The sequence below is a fragment of the Procambarus clarkii genome, chromosome 38 (assembly GCF_040958095.1).
Source record: "Procambarus clarkii isolate CNS0578487 chromosome 38, FALCON_Pclarkii_2.0, whole genome shotgun sequence".
Classification (NCBI taxonomy): Eukaryota; Metazoa; Arthropoda; class Malacostraca; order Decapoda; family Cambaridae; genus Procambarus; species Procambarus clarkii.
Window position 1 is genome coordinate 1,358,966 of NC_091187.1, and position 18,839 is coordinate 1,377,804.

At 40.0% G+C, this 18,839-nt stretch overlaps 1 long non-coding RNA gene across 1 annotated transcript in view; it reads right to left on the reverse strand.

The window, feature by feature from the left end:
- Positions 1-12,108, reverse strand: part of LOC138372204 (uncharacterized) — a 32,059-nt gene extending 19,951 nt beyond the window's left edge. The window contains exon 1 of the long non-coding RNA XR_011230731.1: positions 11,912-12,108. This is a non-coding gene — a long non-coding RNA (uncharacterized lncRNA). The remainder of the gene's footprint in view (positions 1-11,911) is intronic.
- Between the last annotated feature and the right edge of the window lie 6,731 nt (positions 12,109-18,839).

Sequence of the window (18,839 nt, forward strand, 5' to 3'; positions counted from 1 at the left end):
TTGTTTATTATCTCATTTTGTTGTAACCTCTACATCCTGGAGAGTGCATACCCATCCCTAACTATGTCAAGATAGAATGAAATTGGTCACCAAATAAATCAGTCACAACTGGCAGAACTTAGGACTTTGGATTTTTTTTAATGAGTTTTTCACAGATTTCAAATTCTATTTTCATTGTCTCTTTAGGCTGTTTTGATGATTAGGGACCAGATTAGAGCTTTATCACTTTTATAAAGAATACATTTTTATCCCCTAAATCATTATAATTATCCCTATATTTTGTTTTTGGGGGTTATTTTTTCTTGACATCATTACAACACATACTGACCTACAACTTTCACATATTTGAGTACGAATGCCAAACAACATTTATTAAAACATATAAGTAAATTAATGAATTAGAACTACCTTATTCATTGTCGATAACTTCAACTTCAATTATCTCTAAAACTAGAGTTTCAACTTTGAGTCAGCTTAAAAAAATCCAGTTTCTCACTGCGTCTCACCATTTTTACAAATAATGTGCACAGCTGTCTGTTATACAATCCTATTAGATTGGATTTTTCACAAACCAACGTTTGGAGTTATCAATTATTTTTTCTAAATTTTACGCATAATTCAGATGCCACACTGACAATTTTTTTTACAGTAAATTAAACTGAAAACATATATTCTAAATCTATGAAAATGAAGATCCTATACTATTCTGAGAGCATAATAACACCAAATGAACAATTGGTGATAGTTTATATTTTTGCAGCTGATCTCAAAATCTGAAGTTTTCAATACAAGTATTCAATTTTATAATTATTTTTTATTTTCTTATTTTTCAAGTTACGTTTATGATCATTTAGACAAAGTTGCAGGATTTGCTAGTACTGTATGCACAAAAAACTGGAAAGCATTAGAGCAAATTTGAGAAATTGAACTTTGCCATCAGGTCCTGTCGTATATATATGCCATGCACAGCTTAAGGGTTAATACAGAAGTGTATTGTATAAAATGCATAAAACTTCAAATTAACATTATTTCACTAATTATAACAATAATAATATTTTAAATAAAACAACTTGTAACAGTCATTTGACAACTTGTAACTTGTACATTAAATTTTGAGTATGCCTATAAAATAAGCACAGGTCATGTCAACGCGTTCGGCCTGGATGAGATGACTGGCACCATGTGCTTCTCCTCTTCCTGGGGTAAAAACGTCGGGCTCGCTCGCGAAGGATTTTCGTGATAAATTTAAACAAATTTTACTGTTTGAACTCATTTAATCTATCAAGATGTCTCAGATCAGCATTCATGGTATTGAAGGTATAAAACAAAAGAGAAAACATTTGTCAATTGATCAGACAGTTGACTTGATAGAGAAAGCAGAGCGTGGATACTCTGTCATTTGACTCGCCCAAGAATTCAACATCGGTATAGCTACAGTTTGTGTTATAAAAAAGCAGAAGGATAATATTAAGAAATTCTTTGCTCAAACTCATGCAATAGGCAACAGGAAAACATTGAAACCTGCTAAGTATATGGATTTGGACTAATATGTATGTAAATGATTTACACAGCATCGTGCGAAAGGAACTGCTGTTTCAGTTGATTCTATTAGAAATGCAGCTGAAAGACTTGCTGTAAAGTTAAACATTGACAATTTGAAGGCTAGCACTGAATGGGTATGTCGATTTAAATAAGAGGCATGGCATCATTAACAAGAAAACTTGTGGCGAGGCATTAAGTGCAGGTGTTGGAAGTGATAATGCATATAAGCATAAACTTTCTCAGCACATTATATCTAATAATCTAAGCTGGTTTTAAGTGTACAATGCAGATGTAACAGGCTTTAACTGGAAATGCCTTCAAAGAAACACCTTGGCCTTCAGGCTTGAGAAGAGTATTCGTGGTTGCAAGGTAAAGAAGGAAAGAATTTCAGCATTATTGTGGTGTAATGCAGATGGCAGTCACCGAACAAAGTACAGTACGCAATTGTTGGGAAATCTGTCAACCTCAGAGCATTGAAAAACTGCATGAACAGACTACCTGTCATCTACTACAACACAAAAAATTCCTGGTTCACACAGATTATTTTTAAGGATTGGTTCCAGAATCAATTTTGTAAAGAAATAAAAAAGCAGCAGATCAATATGTGTAGAATTCATCCAGCTGAGGTAAAGGTAATGCTGTTGACAGATAATGCCCCAGCTCACCCCATTGCTAAATTAACATCGCCTGATGGCAAAATAACTTGTATGGCTTTACCACCAAACACTACATCTGTAATACAACTTATGGATTAGGGGTTATCTATGCTCTCAAAGGCTTTATAAAAGAGCTATGAATTCAGATATTATGGAAGTTCTGCTCTCTGAGGAAGACGAGATGCCTAATAAGGATATGAAGGCTAGTAGAACACTAGAAAACTTCAAGAAATATTCAATTAAATACGCAATTTACAACTAGGCCAAAGAATGGAGCAAGTTGAAGGTCACCACATTAAAGAATGCATGGAATAAAATTCTGAGTCCGGTGCCTGGTTAGAATGAAAACGAAGATGACTATGATTTTGAGGGTTTTGATAATGTGATTTTTGAGACATTCAGAGATGCAGGTGAGGAAGATTTGCAACTTTCTGATGTGAATGCGTGGTTAGATAATGATGCTAATGATCCAGGTTATGGTGAATTAACTGATGATGAGTGTGGGAACCGACCTGTGAGATTTATATTTATTTAATTTATATGAATTTATATTTACGTTAATTTATATACTTCGATAGCAATTTGTATAATGTTAAGTGGACTGTATTTCTGCAATAATCTCATAATCTCACAAATCGATCCTCTACACATTAGGGGGGTTTATTAAATTAATATATATGCAGCCAATCAAACTACAGTAATAGCTACATACATTGATGAGGTTCCTTATCTTATAGTACAGCAGGCTAGTCCACCAGGTATAACTAGGGTGTAGACACCAAATTATCCTCTTTGAGGTAGCTTCCATATCACCCAGGTAACTGGTGCACAAACTCTTCCTCGTCTTGACCTGTCAAAAGGGCGCTAACTGTGAAGCCAGAATCCTATATATGACAAGCTATATCAGAGAAAACTGTACATGGAACATTAAAGACCTGGCTTAATTACCTTTAGTTTGAGGCGATTTCGCGATCTAACCGGGTCACCCTATATCCTGACATTAATGGCCATAAATGAATGATAAACGGGTTTCGGATAGACACTTAACTTGAATTTGTAGACAGCGTGTTGACAATGGTACACCTTTGGTTTCCATAACACTACGTCCAAGTAAAATTAACAGGAGCCGAATTTGCTCCCGTGTGAGCCTCTGGTCTCAATATAAACAATGGCTGCCCTCCTCCTCCCTGACGCCTGGCTTACATTGTCCACATTTCAGAAAGTGATAGAAGGGTCACATTTACTCTACTTTAATATTGATAATTAAGTTAATTTATATAAGATGTTTCTATGATGGTAAAGTCCAAAGATTAATGTATTTAAGAATAATTCCCACCATAATAGGTGGTGAATTATAATAGTATGTGGTGATGATATCCCGTTTTCTTTAGACGGTAATTCCACTACAAGTTACGTTTTCTATGGTTAACTTGTTTATACAACACAGCTCTTATCTGTCTGTATGATATTATTATTAAATGGTGTCGGATTTTCCGACATAATTCCCCAGGGGGCTGCTCACGGGTCGAAGTCCTCTTTAGAACAGACGAACACCGATACTCCTCCTTCGAATTATTAGATTAATTTGATGTTAGTAGTTAGTAATCACACATTTGTGCGTCTGTTCGTACAGGACGGATGTCCCGTACTAGAGTTGCAGGGGTTAGAAGTCTAATGCGATTTCATTTCCCTGTCAACTCTTGAAAGGCTAATATTCAAGCCTAATTATATATTATTTAACCCAGAAGACTGGATGTGATCAAGTACTACAGTCAAGTATGATTCAGGGACTGCAGTGAGATCAGTGACATAGATATAACTTGAAGTTTGTTCAGGTAACTGGTCACTGATATATAAACACTGAGGCCCATGGAATACAACTTGATTAAATAATAAATGTATCAAATCAGTCATCAGATTTATTGGGGTTTAATTTAATTAATTGATTCAGAGGATTGAATAGCTCATCATTAAAGTAAAGTATGGTTCTGAGACTGCAGTGGGTTCAGTGACATTGGTCGCAGTGACTTGTAGCTGTTTTAGGCTACTGTTCACTGATTTGCCACTGAGGCCTCATGAACTCATCTCCAGCTTTAAATGATGATACTAACATCAACCTCTGTTGGTATAGTCAGCTGTAATCTCCTTAGTATAATGCTACTGGAGAAATATAATCAGCTGACAAATTTAGTTTCTATTGGTATTGTTTATCTGCAGGCATAGGTCTCCTCAGGCTTGATACTGGGCCTGAGAGTAATTTACCTCCTGCAGAGTTTAACATGGTTATACCCTGATATTTAGTAGGGCTACCGATGAATCGATGACAATAATCTGTCCCAACAAGGAGACCGAAGTCAGTGAGGTGATCAGACTTAATATTATCTGCCAATTTTATTCCTCTATTTCTCAGGAATTTGGCTGTTGCTCTCAGACCTTGAGCTTGTAGGTCTACTGGTATTTTGTCCACCACAATGGCTTGTACTCGACAGACGTACCTGCCTAAACGTACTGATGGTTGTACCACCTGGTAGACTTGAGGTCCTGCATCTGTTACAAACCCTGAGATGTTGAATGACATCTGGGCTACAGGCTTTAATTGTAATTCATCTGCCAGCCTTTTAGTGATGTATGTTCTTTGGGATCCTTGGTCAAACAACCCATGGGTATGGACCTTGGCCCTCTTATTCAGGATGGTAATTTGGGCAGTAGGCAAAGTCGTATTACCTTTAGACTTTGCCGATTGGACACTCTTTGTTTGTTGCACCTTGCAGTACTGTACTGTGGTGGGAATGCTATCTTCCACCTTGGGTCTTGAATACGTTAATTTCGTATATTTGCACAGTGCTGCATGGTGCCTACCTCTTCTACACCTGTTACAGGTGTTGAATTGGGTATCACAATAGTCTATGTTGTGTGACTTGAGACACCTTGCACATCTCCCTAATTCCTGGAGTCGCTCCATACGAATGTCTCTGGTTGGATAATTAGCACAACAGTATGTTGAATGTTTCCTTTTGCAGAACATACATGTCCCCCAGCCTACTGCACGTTTGGAAGTTACCGGTTTGGGTGAACTAGTAACAGTAGGCTTGGAGGATGCTGCTGCATTGTCAGATTTTCTGCAACTTGATGTTAGAGTAATTGACTGATGTTTATTTGGGGTAGTTGTTTTACCCTTTAATTGACTATTTTCTATTACTGAAGGCTTGCAAGAGGCTTTAACTTCCTCATTTGCACGTCGTTTGTTTATGATGGAATGTAAACCTTCAGTGATGTCCTGTACTGTCAGGATGGTGTTATGTTGATGTGCATATAATTCATCTAGTATATCGCTGGGCAATTTTCGTTGAAGGACTACTTTGGTCATCCATTCACTAGTAGTTATATCAACCTTAAGACTGAATGTTCTTAGTAGTGACTCAAACTCCATGCTGAAGGATTGTAATGAGTCAGCAGTCTGATCAGGTTGAGGTAAATCCAGCAATTGTAGTACTAGATGTATGACAGTTTTCTCATTGCCAGCATTATTCCTAGGAGACTGGACTGGGAAATTAGTGCTGTCGTTATTTTCATTTACATTTTCTACTACTGGTTCAGCTTCACCTCTAGTTTGGAGGCATGTTAACTTAGTGGCCTCAGGTATTGGGTTTTCAGAAACCACAGAGACTGTGGATAAATTGTCTGAGAACTGCTTAATTTCTGGTGGTATAATATTGGGTGAAGCTGTAGTGGGTGAAGCTTTACTGGGTGAAGCTTTATCCTTGTTGATTAAAGGATCTAATCTGGCTTTACATTTATTCTCAAAAAGATCCAGATCATCCATAACATTATCTACTTTATTTGGTGTACTTGCTATTTGTTCTGATTCAATTATCCTGTGTAAATGTTCCAACCTGGCTTGAGTTTCTTCTTCATATTGTGCTAGGTCAGACAGGAATGGTTCCACATCTTCAACTACTATGTCGTCGTCGTGGACCTGATTTTGGTAAGATTTCCTATTTGCTTTCAATATATGCAATTGGGTTTGAATCTGTAACAGTGGTATTTTCAACCGACGATAATTAATTACAGGCTCATATAACAACTGTTCATATTGGTTGAGATCTCTTGTTAGTTGGCGTTTGCTTGATATTAAAGCACGCTTTGCTTTCTGTGGATTAGTCATGGTGACTTGTTAATTGGGCACCACTGGCTCATAAATTGTGAGCAAGTACTAATGGTAGCCTAGGGTTAAATTCTGAACTCACTAGGCAATAATCCTACCTCTACTAGAGGTTAGCACTTAAAATTAATACACATTATATATATATACAATCATACACACTAATGATTTGAGTGATAAACCAGTGTCACTGGAAGTACCTTTAGGTTAGCTCTTCAATATCACCCTAGGATGGAAGAGACACTAATTAATCACTCAAAGGTGTAATGATCATAAGTAAATTATTATATATACACAACTCAACTCGAGTTGATAAAAATTACACCCAAAATAGGGTCTGGACCATTCATTAATGGTGTTAGGTTGATCAATATAGTACAACTGACTATGGTAATAATGGGACTAGGATGAGCAATAATAGTTCAACTAGTCATATCCTACCCTGTTGTGGGTTGGCAATTAGTAAATATTATACTGTGATCACTAGTGCAGTATATATTAAATGATTCTCTATCTTGGAGAAATAATATACACAATTATTGATAATAGCCTCTTAATTGCCTCTATGAAACTTCTAATATTATCTAGAAGTATTAAATATTATTAGTGACCTCGCGAAATAAACTCCACAAAATTCGTAGATAATCTCTCGCGAAATGTAACACCACGAAATCCGTGAACAATCTCGCGAAGACACAGTCACTAATTTGGCTGGCTTCTATATTAGCGCTGTCATTTCACGAAATAACACGCCACCAAATATCTGTGGGTGTGCATGAAACCGCTGACGAAGCTGAACTGAACTGAGCGGGGCTCGTGAACTCGCACGAGTCAACGCCGCCGTCATTGACTGGCTTTGTTTAAATAACACTGCACTAGTATATTTAATGAATCCACTGGTTAACTGGTTCATCCGGTACTAAGATGACCAAATGTGGGTTCAAAGGATCAAATAATCCGTCATCCGGTTCGAAGATGACCAAATAATGTGGGAACCGACCTGTGAGATTTATATTTATTTAATTTATATGAATTTATATTTACGTTAATTTATATACTTCGATAGCAATTTGTATAATGTTAAGTGGACTGTATTTCTGCAATAATCTCATAATCTCACAAATCGATCCTCTACACATTAGGGGGGTTTATTAAATTAATATATATGCAGCCAATCAAACTACAGTAATAGCTACATACATTGATGAGGTTCCTTATCTTATAGTACAGCAGGCTAGTCCACCAGGTATAACTAGGGTGTAGACACCAAATTATCCTCTTTGAGGTAGCTTCCATATCACCCAGGTAACTGGTGCACAAACTCTTCCTCGTCTTGACCTGTCAAAAGGGCGCTAACTGTGAAGCCAGAATCCTATATATGACAAGCTATATCAGAGAAAACTGTACATGGAACATTAAAGACCTGGCTTAATTACCTTTAGTTTGAGGCGATTTCGCGATCTAACCGGGTCACCCTATATCCTGACATTAATGGCCATAAATGAATGATAAACGGGTTTCGGATAGACACTTAACTTGAATTTGTAGACAGCGTGTTGACAATGGTACACCTTTGGTTTCCATAACACTACGTCCAAGTAAAATTAACAGGAGCCGAATTTGCTCCCGTGTGAGCCTCTGGTCTCAATATAAACAATGGCTGCCCTCCTCCTCCCTGACGCCTGGCTTACATTGTCCACATTTCAGAAAGTGATAGAAGGGTCACATTTACTCTACTTTAATATTGATAATTAAGTTAATTTATATAAGATGTTTCTATGATGGTAAAGTCCAAAGATTAATGTATTTAAGAATAATTCCCACCATAATAGGTGGTGAATTATAATAGTATGTGGTGATGATATCCCGTTTTCTTTAGACGGTAATTCCACTACAAGTTACGTTTTCTATGGTTAACTTGTTTATACAACACAGCTCTTATCTGTCTGTATGATATTATTATTAAATGGTGTCGGATTTTCCGACAATGAGATTATCCAGTGTGTTACTGGTAATAATGATGAGGATGTGGAAGAGGAAGATGACAGTGTGTTATCTATTCCATATGCTGCATCATTGCAAAAGGTTAATGATCTGCTTGATTTGGTTGCTGTAACTAATAATGAAGAACTGACAGATTATTACCTGCACATAAAGGACATGAAAGATATTATAATGAAGCTCACAACAAAGAAACAAACTAAGATTCAAAAGCTTTTGGTATGGTTTCACAGTAGACCTACAGGACCAGCACCAGCACTAGTAAGGACTCACCTTCCGAGGATGTCCAGGCAACTGGACCAGCACCCAGCACTAGCAAGGACTCACCTTCCGAGGATGTCCAGGCAACTGGACCAGCACCCAGCACTAGCAAGGACTCACCTTCCGAGGATGTCCAGGCAACTGGACCAGCACCCAGCACTAGCAAGGACTCACCTTCTGAGGATGCCCAGGCAACTGGACCAGCACCCAGCACTAGCAAGGACTCACCTTCCAAGGATGCTCAGGCAACTGGACCAGCACCCAGCACTAGCAAGGACTCACCTTCCAAGGATGCCCAGGCAACTGGACCAGCACCCAGCACTAGCAAGGACTCACCTTCCAAGGATGCTCAGGCAACTGGACCAGCACCCAGCACTAGCCATAACTTACCTGGGAGTACCAATTGAGCTGTACAGTACAGTTCTAATGACATTAAATGTAAAAAGTGTAGTTTATATGATATAAGTGTACTGCAGTAGTGTGATTCTAGTGGTCTGTACTTTATGTACAGACTGTAGTGTATAATGTACATTTGTTAGAAAAGTTACTGTTCTTTAAACAATTTATATTCATGTGTGTGGCACTCTCAGGATATTAAGGCTAACAAAGTTTGCACTACAAAACTCAACTGGTAGGGTAAGTACAGTACTGTAACGTGCAATATCAATTTATTTCATTGCAATACAAATTCTTTATTATTTAAATTTTTCATAAGGCAAATGTGGACTGGCATATGCATTAATGTGATTGTATTTTTTTTTTTTTGGGGGGGGGGGGAGGGAGTTGCTGGGGCGGAACGGATGGAATGAATTCCACACTGGAATGAATCAGCTATGCCCCATATAGTTCATTCAAGCGAGTACACTCATTTAATTTCTACATTTACTATCTACATTTAATGTCATCTAATTTCATGCATTTCTTTGATAAAGTGTTTACTCGTGTCCTTTATGATCTTGGTTATTTGAAACTGTTGGCCAAATTAACCTTAAATTATAGTATGTTACTCTATGTTCTGATATGTTCAAAGAAAATGTTATGAGCAATAGTTCACTTGCGTTTCTAAATTACACCTTGTATTTCCATTCTGTAATTAATGTAAATAAACTACTGTACTGTTGCTAGAACTACTGACTCCATAATGTAATAGTCTATGCTTATCATCCTTAAGTATCACCTTCTTTGTATTATTTTTTTATTTTCCTTGAACATTCTCATTTTGTTAGCTTACTTCTCTAATAGTATTAAGTGTTTTATCCCGTCACAACTTTAATTAAAAAATTTCTATATTATTATTAATTTTGCCAGAAACGCTTTGCGTAATAGTGGCTTCATTAGTATGTGTAACTTCTGTCCCTTCAATTGAACAATATTCTTATGTTCTTTGTACGCACAATCTTTTGAATAAATAATATTATTATTATTATTATTATTTACACAGAAAATCACACTAAAGTGATATACATCAATGAGAAAATTCCCTCGGGCTGTGAGATGATGCAAACCAGCAATGTTTGCATCACCTCACAGCCTCAGTGGATTGTTCATTGATGTATATCACCTTAGTGTGATTTTCTGTGTATCTGAAGTTGTGCATACAATGTTGAACTACAGTACTTTATCCTTCACCTGAGTGCTTGGGGGTCTTACATAAAACTTGGACTGGCTTCAGGACTGTGATATCAGGATATCACAGACTTCCTGTGATATCAGTAGAAATCCGATTGTAAGAAAGTCAGTGGTGGTACAGTAGTAGAGTATGCAGCTGGCAATGCCTTGGTCATGGGTTTGCAACACTACACAGTCCCAGTGAAATTTCTCATTATTATTATTATTATAAAAGTTATCAATATTCGGTAGGCCAATGTCCACACCCCAACAATGCCATTGGCATATAATTTACCCCAACAATTCTACTGGCCTACATCTACACCTCCAACAATTCCATAGTCCTATTTCTATACCCCAACATTTTTGTTGAAGAAAAAAAAATGCTGTTTGTTGACCAACTTGTATATTGGCTATTTTCTACCATGTCCCCCCCTTTTTTCATCTTTTATTATTTTTATTTTTTTCTTTCAATGCAATTTATACTTTAAGCTCAATTACTATTAAGTTTTAGTCTAAGTGTTTTTTTCCCCACCTCACCTTGCCCGAAACGCTATGCGTACTAGTGGCTTTAGGTATTGTATGTACTACCTCTATCTTTAAATCAAACAGAATGTTTGTACTGTAACTCTGCAACTATGTATATACTTTTCCTAAATAAATTTGTATTATTTTTATTATTAACAATTGTATGTTGGGGGTGTAAGACAATGTTGGAGCAGACAATGGTGGAGCAGAAAGCTCAGTACTCACTTCCCCCCTTCAGAGCAGGAGAGATTGCTGAAATAGAGGGAATACAGAGAACATATACGGCACGCATCGTTGAGATAAAACACCTAAATTATTGGGATCGTCTCAAAGCTCACCGAATGTACTCTCTAGAAAGGAGACGAGAGATACCAAATAATATACACATGGAAAATACTGGAGGGCCACGTTACAAATCTACACAGTAAAATAACAACGTACTGGAGTGAATGATATGGAAGAAAATGCAGGATTGAACCAGTGAAGAGCAGAGGTGCCATAGGCACAATCAGAGAACATAAGAACATAAGAGCAAAGGCAACTGCAGACGGCCTATTGGCCCATACGAGGCAGCTCCTATCTATAACCACCCAATCCCACTCATTTATATGTCCAACCCATGCTTGAAACAATCAAGGGACCCCACCTCTACCACGTTACGCGGTAATTGGTTCCACAAATCAACAATCAACAACCCTGTTACCGAACCAGTATTTACCCAAGTCTTTCCTAAATCTAAATTTATCCAATTTAAGTTTCGTGTTCTGTCTTGTGCTGATACTTTTAATACCCTATTAATATCCCCTTTGTTGTGTCCATTCATCCATTTGTAAACCTCTATCATGTCACCCCTAACTCTTCGCTGTATAAACATCAAAGGTCCACGGTTGTTCAACGTTCTCCCAGTGACTATAAGAAATATTGCCGGAACAACCGTGGACATCTTCAAGAGAAAACTGGACTGTTTTCTAAGAGAAGTTCCGGATCAGCCAGGCTGTGGTGGGTATGTGGCCCTGCGGGCCGCTCCAAGCAACAGCCTGGTGGACCAAACTCTCACAAGTCGAGCCTGGCCTCGGGCCGGGCTTGGGAAGTAGAAGAACTCCCAGAACCCCATCAACCAGGTATCAAGCAGGTAATGCACTCAAGTACTTACGGAGGATGATGAGAGTGCGAGGAACAAGGTGGTCAGGTGGAGCCAGTGACTCCTTCCTTCAACAATTTTGTCTCTCCCTCGTGGTATATCCTCAATCTCTTCAGTGGTGTGGCCTCACCACACACTTACACTGCCATAAGTGTCCTGAGAGTACTGTGGGAGGGACAATTTGGCGGGTATTGTGGACACAGGTCTTTAAGACAAGTCTCCGTGGTGTAGTGGTAAGACACTCGCCGGGCGTTCCGCGAGCGCTATGTCATGGGTTCGTATCCTGGCCGGGGAGGATTTACTGGGCGCAATTCCTTAACTGTAGCCTCTGTTTAACGCAACAGTAAAATGTGTACTTGGATGAAAAAACGATTCTTCGCGGCGGGGGATCGTATTCCAGGGACATGCCCGAAACGCTACGCGTACTAGGGGCTGTACAAGAATGTAACAACTCTTGTATATAGCTAAAAAAAAAAAAAATAAGACAGGCGAACCTCACGAGTCGTGGAGACGTCTATCCACCGGGAACTTGTCAAGTCGTCTACTGCAATTTCGGATACCGGGCTAGAAACAACTAAGTTCACCGAGAAGTTTGTACATACAAACCATTCCGTTCGTATATGCGCTGGTTTGTGTTCGCTGTTGTTCTCGTCTGAATAAATACATGGCACTTGTTCATATAATTAGCGCTTCCATTATTAGAATTATTTATCCATTATTAGAATAACAAGGTGCAAACCATACCCCCTTACAGTTGAAATCTATTATTTATATACAAGAAGGTCGCCGAGCGGACAGCACGCTGGACTGTGATCCTGTGGTCCCGGGTTCGATCCCGGGCGCCGGCGAGAAACAATGGGCAGAGTTTCTTTCACCCTATGCCCCTGTTACCTAGCAGTAAATAGGTACCTGGGTGTTAGTCAGCTGTCACGGGCTGCTTCCTGGGGGTGGAGGCCTGGTCGAGGACCGGGCCGCGGGGACACTAAAGACCCGAAATCATCTCAAGATAACCTCAAGGTACACTGGGTTGCGAGAGTACATAACATATATTAAGAGGTACATTGTACCAAGATTTGAGATTAAAGGATTTAAGACTAACACGTTTAGAAACAAGGCACCCCCGAAGGAGGCTATTATTTGTTATGCACCCCATACTCAACCAGTAAGTAGTGGAGCAAAACATAGATTACATGGTCATAAAGTCTTAATCAGACCAATTCAATTCAATTTCTTTCTTTATTATGCACCCCATACCCATCCCGTGGGCGGTGGTGTAAAGGATTACAGAGGCACATAATCGGTTCAGGAACTGAACCCTCTAGTTCGTTTAGCTAAGCAAATAACAATTTGTGGCGCTAGTTACAAAATTATTAATATTATATATACATGTACACACTCTCATACATAAATGTACACATATATATACGTATACATATATACATACACATATACATATCTAATCACCTACACAAATACACACATCAATAATCTTTGTGTCACAAGTGATCAACAAGAGGCTCACAACAGTCACTATACAAGGCACTTTACATCTATAGTGAGTCATACAGTTACTAGTCTTGCTGCACACCCACCCAACTGGGCGGCAGCTTTACAGTCATTTGCTCCACACCCACCCAACTGGGCGACAGCTTTACAGTCATGTGCATGCATTACCTACAGTAAGGAAATTTTGGATATTTCGCCAAGATTTCGAGCAGCACATCATTATGAATGAAGTACTTACACATTTCTTGGACACTATTGATGGTGTTATCTCTAAATTTCGCAATTTTTTCACATTCCATTATATAATGACGCAAAGTATGCGAATAGTTCTGCTGACAGAGTTTACATTTAGTCAAATCTACATCAGCAGATGTTACAATCTCCCAGAGGTACTTGTAGCCGAGCCTAAGCCTAGCAGTGGTAACATCTAGAAGTCTGCTAACATTATTGGATGACCCATAGACGTGCGGTTCTTCCTGCATAATAGAATGATGATAGATGGAGTAACTGGTGTGAATTTCACTTTGCCTCAAGTCTCCGAAATTTAGTTGATGTTCCTGGGATATTGCTGCCCTCAGGCTGCTCAAAGGCAGTCCAAGTTTGTAATCAATTCCCAACAAGTTGTCCGTCACTGCCCTTTGATTCAGACGCTGTTACCATCCTTCTACGTCATTGTTGGTCCTCACCAGTCGTCTGAATGATCACAGTTCCCCAATTCCCACACACTGTTGCACAGCCACGTACTTTTTATGTAATGAGTTAATTGTGTCGTTAAGGGTGGACTGCTAGCCTACTTTTCTAATTCAGCAAACGCCTTACAATTATGTAGTACACACGTACCACATAAGTACGTGTGTGTTACACACGTACACACACACACACACACACACATTGTCAAGCACAAGATGAAGCTTGAAAAAGTTGTTTAAGGGTATGCCAATAGGCTAGTCCCAGGACTAAGAGGCATGAGTTACGAGGACAGGCTGCGAGAAATGCACCTCATGACACTGGAAAACAGAAGAGTAAGGGGAGACATGATCACTACCTACAAAATTCTCAGAGCAATTGATAGGGTACATAAAGATAAACTGTTTAACACAGGTGGTAGGCGAACAAGGGGACACAGGTGGAAACTTAGTACCCAAATGAGCCACTGGGATGTTAAAAAGAACTTTTTCAGTGTCAGAGTAGTTAATAGATGGAATGCATTAGGCAGTGATGTGGTGGAGGCTGACTCCATACACAGTTTCAAATGCAGATATGATAGAGCGCAGTAGGCTCAGGAATCTGTACATCAGTTGATTGCCAGTTGAGAGGTGGGACCAAAGAGCCAGAGCTCAACCCCCGCAACCACAACTAGGTGAGTATACACACAAACACATACATACGTACACACACACACACACACAGTACCCCATTAAAAGGTTGATGCATAAGCTGGAGAAACAGGCAGGAGTAACTGGTAGGGCGCTCCAGTGGATAAGGGAGTACCTAAGCAATAGGAAGCAGAGTTACAGTGAGGGGTGAGACCTCAGAATGGCGTGAAGTCACCAGTGGAGTCCCACAGGGCTCTGTACTTGGACCTATCCTGTTTCTGATATACGTAAATGATCTCCCAGAGGGTATAGACTCATTCCTCTCAATGTTTGCTGACGACGCCAAAATTATGAGAAGGATTAAGACAGAGGAGGACAGCTTGAGGCTTCAAGAAGACCTGGACAAGCTGCAGGAATGGTCGAACAAATGGATGTTAGAGTTTAACCCCAAGCAAATGTAATGTAATGAAGATAGGGGTAGGAAGCAGGAGACCAGATACAAGGTATCACTTGGGAGATGAAATACTTCAAGAGTCAGAGAGAGAGAAAGACCTGGGGGGTTGATATCACGCCAGACCTGTCCCCTGAAGCTCATATCAAGAGGATAACATCAGCAGCATATGCCAGGTTGGCTAACATAAGAACGACCTTTAGAAACTTGTGTAAGGAATCTTTCAGAACATTATATACCACATATGTCAGACCAATCCTGGAGTATGCGGCTCCAGCATGGAGTCCATATCTAGTCAAGCATAAGACTAAACTGGAAAAGGTTCAAAGGTTTGCCACCAGACTAGTACCCGAGCTGAGAGGTATGAGCTACGAGGAGAGACTACGGGAATTGAACCTCACTTCGTTGGAAGACAGAAGAGTTAGGGGGGACATGATCACCACATTTAAGATTCTCAAGGGAATCGACAGGGTTGATAAAGACAGGCTATTTAACACAAGGGGCACACGCACTAGGGAACACAGGTGGAAACTGAGTGCCCAAATGAGCCACAGAGATAGTAGAAAGAACTTTTTTAGTGTCAGAGTGGTTGAGAAATGGAATGCATTAGGAAGTAATGTGGTGGAGGCTGACTCCTTACACAGTTTCAAGTGTAGATATGATAGAGCTCAATAGGCTCAGGAACCTGTACACCTGTTGATTGACGGTTGAGAGGCGGGACCAAAGAGCCAAAGCTCAACCCCCGCAAGCACAACTAGGTGAGTACACAGACACAAAAATACACACACGTACACACACACACACACGTACACACACACACACAGACACAAACATACACACACTAATGCCTCTATTCACCTTGCAGTAAATAGGAACCTGAAAGTCAGGAAGCTGCTAAAGGCTGCATCTTGGGGATGTGTGTGTGTGTTAGATAAAAATATATGTTGTTTAGATATGATGGAGGAAAAGAGGCCGAGAGTCGGTACATTAGACAACCGACGCTTAGAAAGGTGGGGTCCAAGAGCTAACAGCTAAATCTTGGAAATAATAAATTAAAATATTTAATACACACACATACATGTTTCACATGAATTTGGCTGAGGGCACACTGAGGGCTGATGGCCCCGTCGACGGGGCAGGAAGTCGGCGGTTGATCAAAGGCCTCCCACATCCTCCACATACCTGAGGATTATTCCGGCTTAATTTTAAACGGAAGTAATGTCTTGGTATTTACGGCTTCAGCGGGTGGGTGGGTCCGTGGGTTTATTACACTATGAGTGAAAACAATCGCCTGTTCTCTATTTTATATTGCCGCTTGTAGAGCTAGAAGCTGTTGCCTCTTGTGTGCGTTGCACAAGGGGATTAATATCTGGATTAATATCTTTCAATATTTCCAGTATTTTTAAGGTATCGCTTAAATACCGTAGATACTGCTATTGGACACCGCTTAATTGACAATGTCTCAACAACGCAGGCTGAAGATGTGCGTGGCTCCTGCTATTGCAATGATGCTCATTTGCTTTTCAATGATGCGCCTTAGTTGTCCCCTCTCTAACTTACCGTTCTAAATACCCCTTCTCCATCTCTCGCAAACATTCCCCCCCTCATACATCTCCCCCCCTTTCCTCCTGTCCCCCTGTCCCTCACTTTGTCCCCTTGCCCACATTTTCTGTCCTCTGTCCCCGATCCCTTTTCCCCTGTCCCCCTGTCCCCCCTTTCCATCTCTCTGTCCCCCTGTCCCTCTCTATCCCATTCTCCCTCTCTCTGTCCCCCTGTCTCTCTCTGTCCCTCTGTTCCTCTCTGTCCTCCTGTTCCTCTCTCTGTCCCCCTGTCACTCTCTGTCCCCCTGTTCCTCTATGTCCCCTGTCCATCTCTGTCCCCCTGTCCTTCTCTCTGTCCCCCTTCCCACTCTTTCTGTCCGCTGTCCTTCATCTGCCCCCCTCCCTTTCCTCCAGTCCCCCTATCCATCTCTGTCCCCTTGTCCCTGTCCCCTTCCCCTGTCCCCCTGTTCCTGTCCCTCTGTCTCTGTCCCCCTCTCTGTCCCTGTCTCACTGCCCCCCCCTCTGTTCCCCCGTCCCTCCTCTGTCCCTGTCCCTTTGCTCCTGTCCCTGTCCCTCTGTCTCTGCCTCTCCTCGTTTCTGCCATTCTCTGTGTCAGCGTATCTCTCTGTCTCTTTCCTCGCTCTATCTCTTTCATTATCTCACTGACTTTGCATATCCTTATCTATCCGTCTGTGTCTAACATTCTCTCCCTGACTCTGTCTATATCTATTTCTCTGACTCGGTCTTCATCTCTTTCTCTCTCTCGCCTTCTCTCTCTCTCTCTCTCTCTCTCTCTCTCTCTCTCTCTCTCTCTCTCTCTCTCTCTCTCTCTCTCTCTCTCTCTCTCTCTCTCTCTCTCTCCCTCTCTCTCTCTCTCTCTCTCTCTCTCCTTACATACATACATACATATATTTATTTTACACATGTGGTACACGCACAAGGGAACATAGGTGGAAGCTGAGTACCCAAATGAGCCACAGAGAGATTATAGAAAGAACTTTTCAGTGTCAGAGTAGTTAATAAATGGAATGCATTAGGCAGTAATGTGGTAGAGGCTAACTCCATACACAGTTTCAAGTGTAGATATGACAGAGCCCAGTAGGCTCAGGAATCTGTACATCAGTTGATTGACGGTTGAGAGGCGGGACCAAAGAGCCAAAGTTCAACCCCCGGAACCACAACTAGGTTAGTACATACATACATACATACATAAGATATAAAACAGTGGAGGATTCCCAGGTAGAACAATCAACCACAATGCCCATTACCCCTTTACCCTGTTGTTCTTAACTACACAACTATACAAGAGTCATTAACACGTGTAATGGCTGATCCCCCATAACGATAGCATGAAGACCAATTGCCTGACCCGCAGTCCGTCTTGCTCCTCAAATAATTTTCGGGTTAACATGAAAACGTCTCTCGAGTTTATCTCTAATGTTGTTTTCCCATCTTTCATTTTATCACCTTAGTTCCTTTATCATGCCCCAATTACTCATCCATTGAGAGGTAGTTAAACTGAACCCAAATTTAATAAAGTTTCTTTCGCTAAGCAAGCTACAGTCTTGATAAGTCAGATATATTGTTTGTTAACACATTTCTCAACAATGAACAGTTAGTTTTATCATGCTAACATATCCTAACATATTTATATATGCTAACATATCCTAACATATTTATATATGCTAACATATATTCAGATATATATATATATATATATATATATATATATATATATATATATATATATATATATATATATATATATATATATCTGAATAGAACTTACGCATCTCCGATTTTATTTCTACATTTGAGAGAGGTGGATGGGGTGAGGTGGCATTAATAGGGTATTAATTTCATCAACACAAGACAGAACAAGAGGTGGCATTAATAGGGTATTAATTTCATCAACACAAGACAGAACACGAAACAATGGGTATTGAATAGAAGTGATTGTAGAAAGCCTATTGGTCCATATTTCTTGATGCTTCTATATTGGAGCGAAGTCTTAAGGTGGGTAGAATATAGTTGTGCATTAATTGGCTGTTGATTGCTGGTGTTGACTTCTTGATGTGTAGTGCCTCGCAAACGTCAAGCCGCCTGCTATCGCTGTATCTATCGAT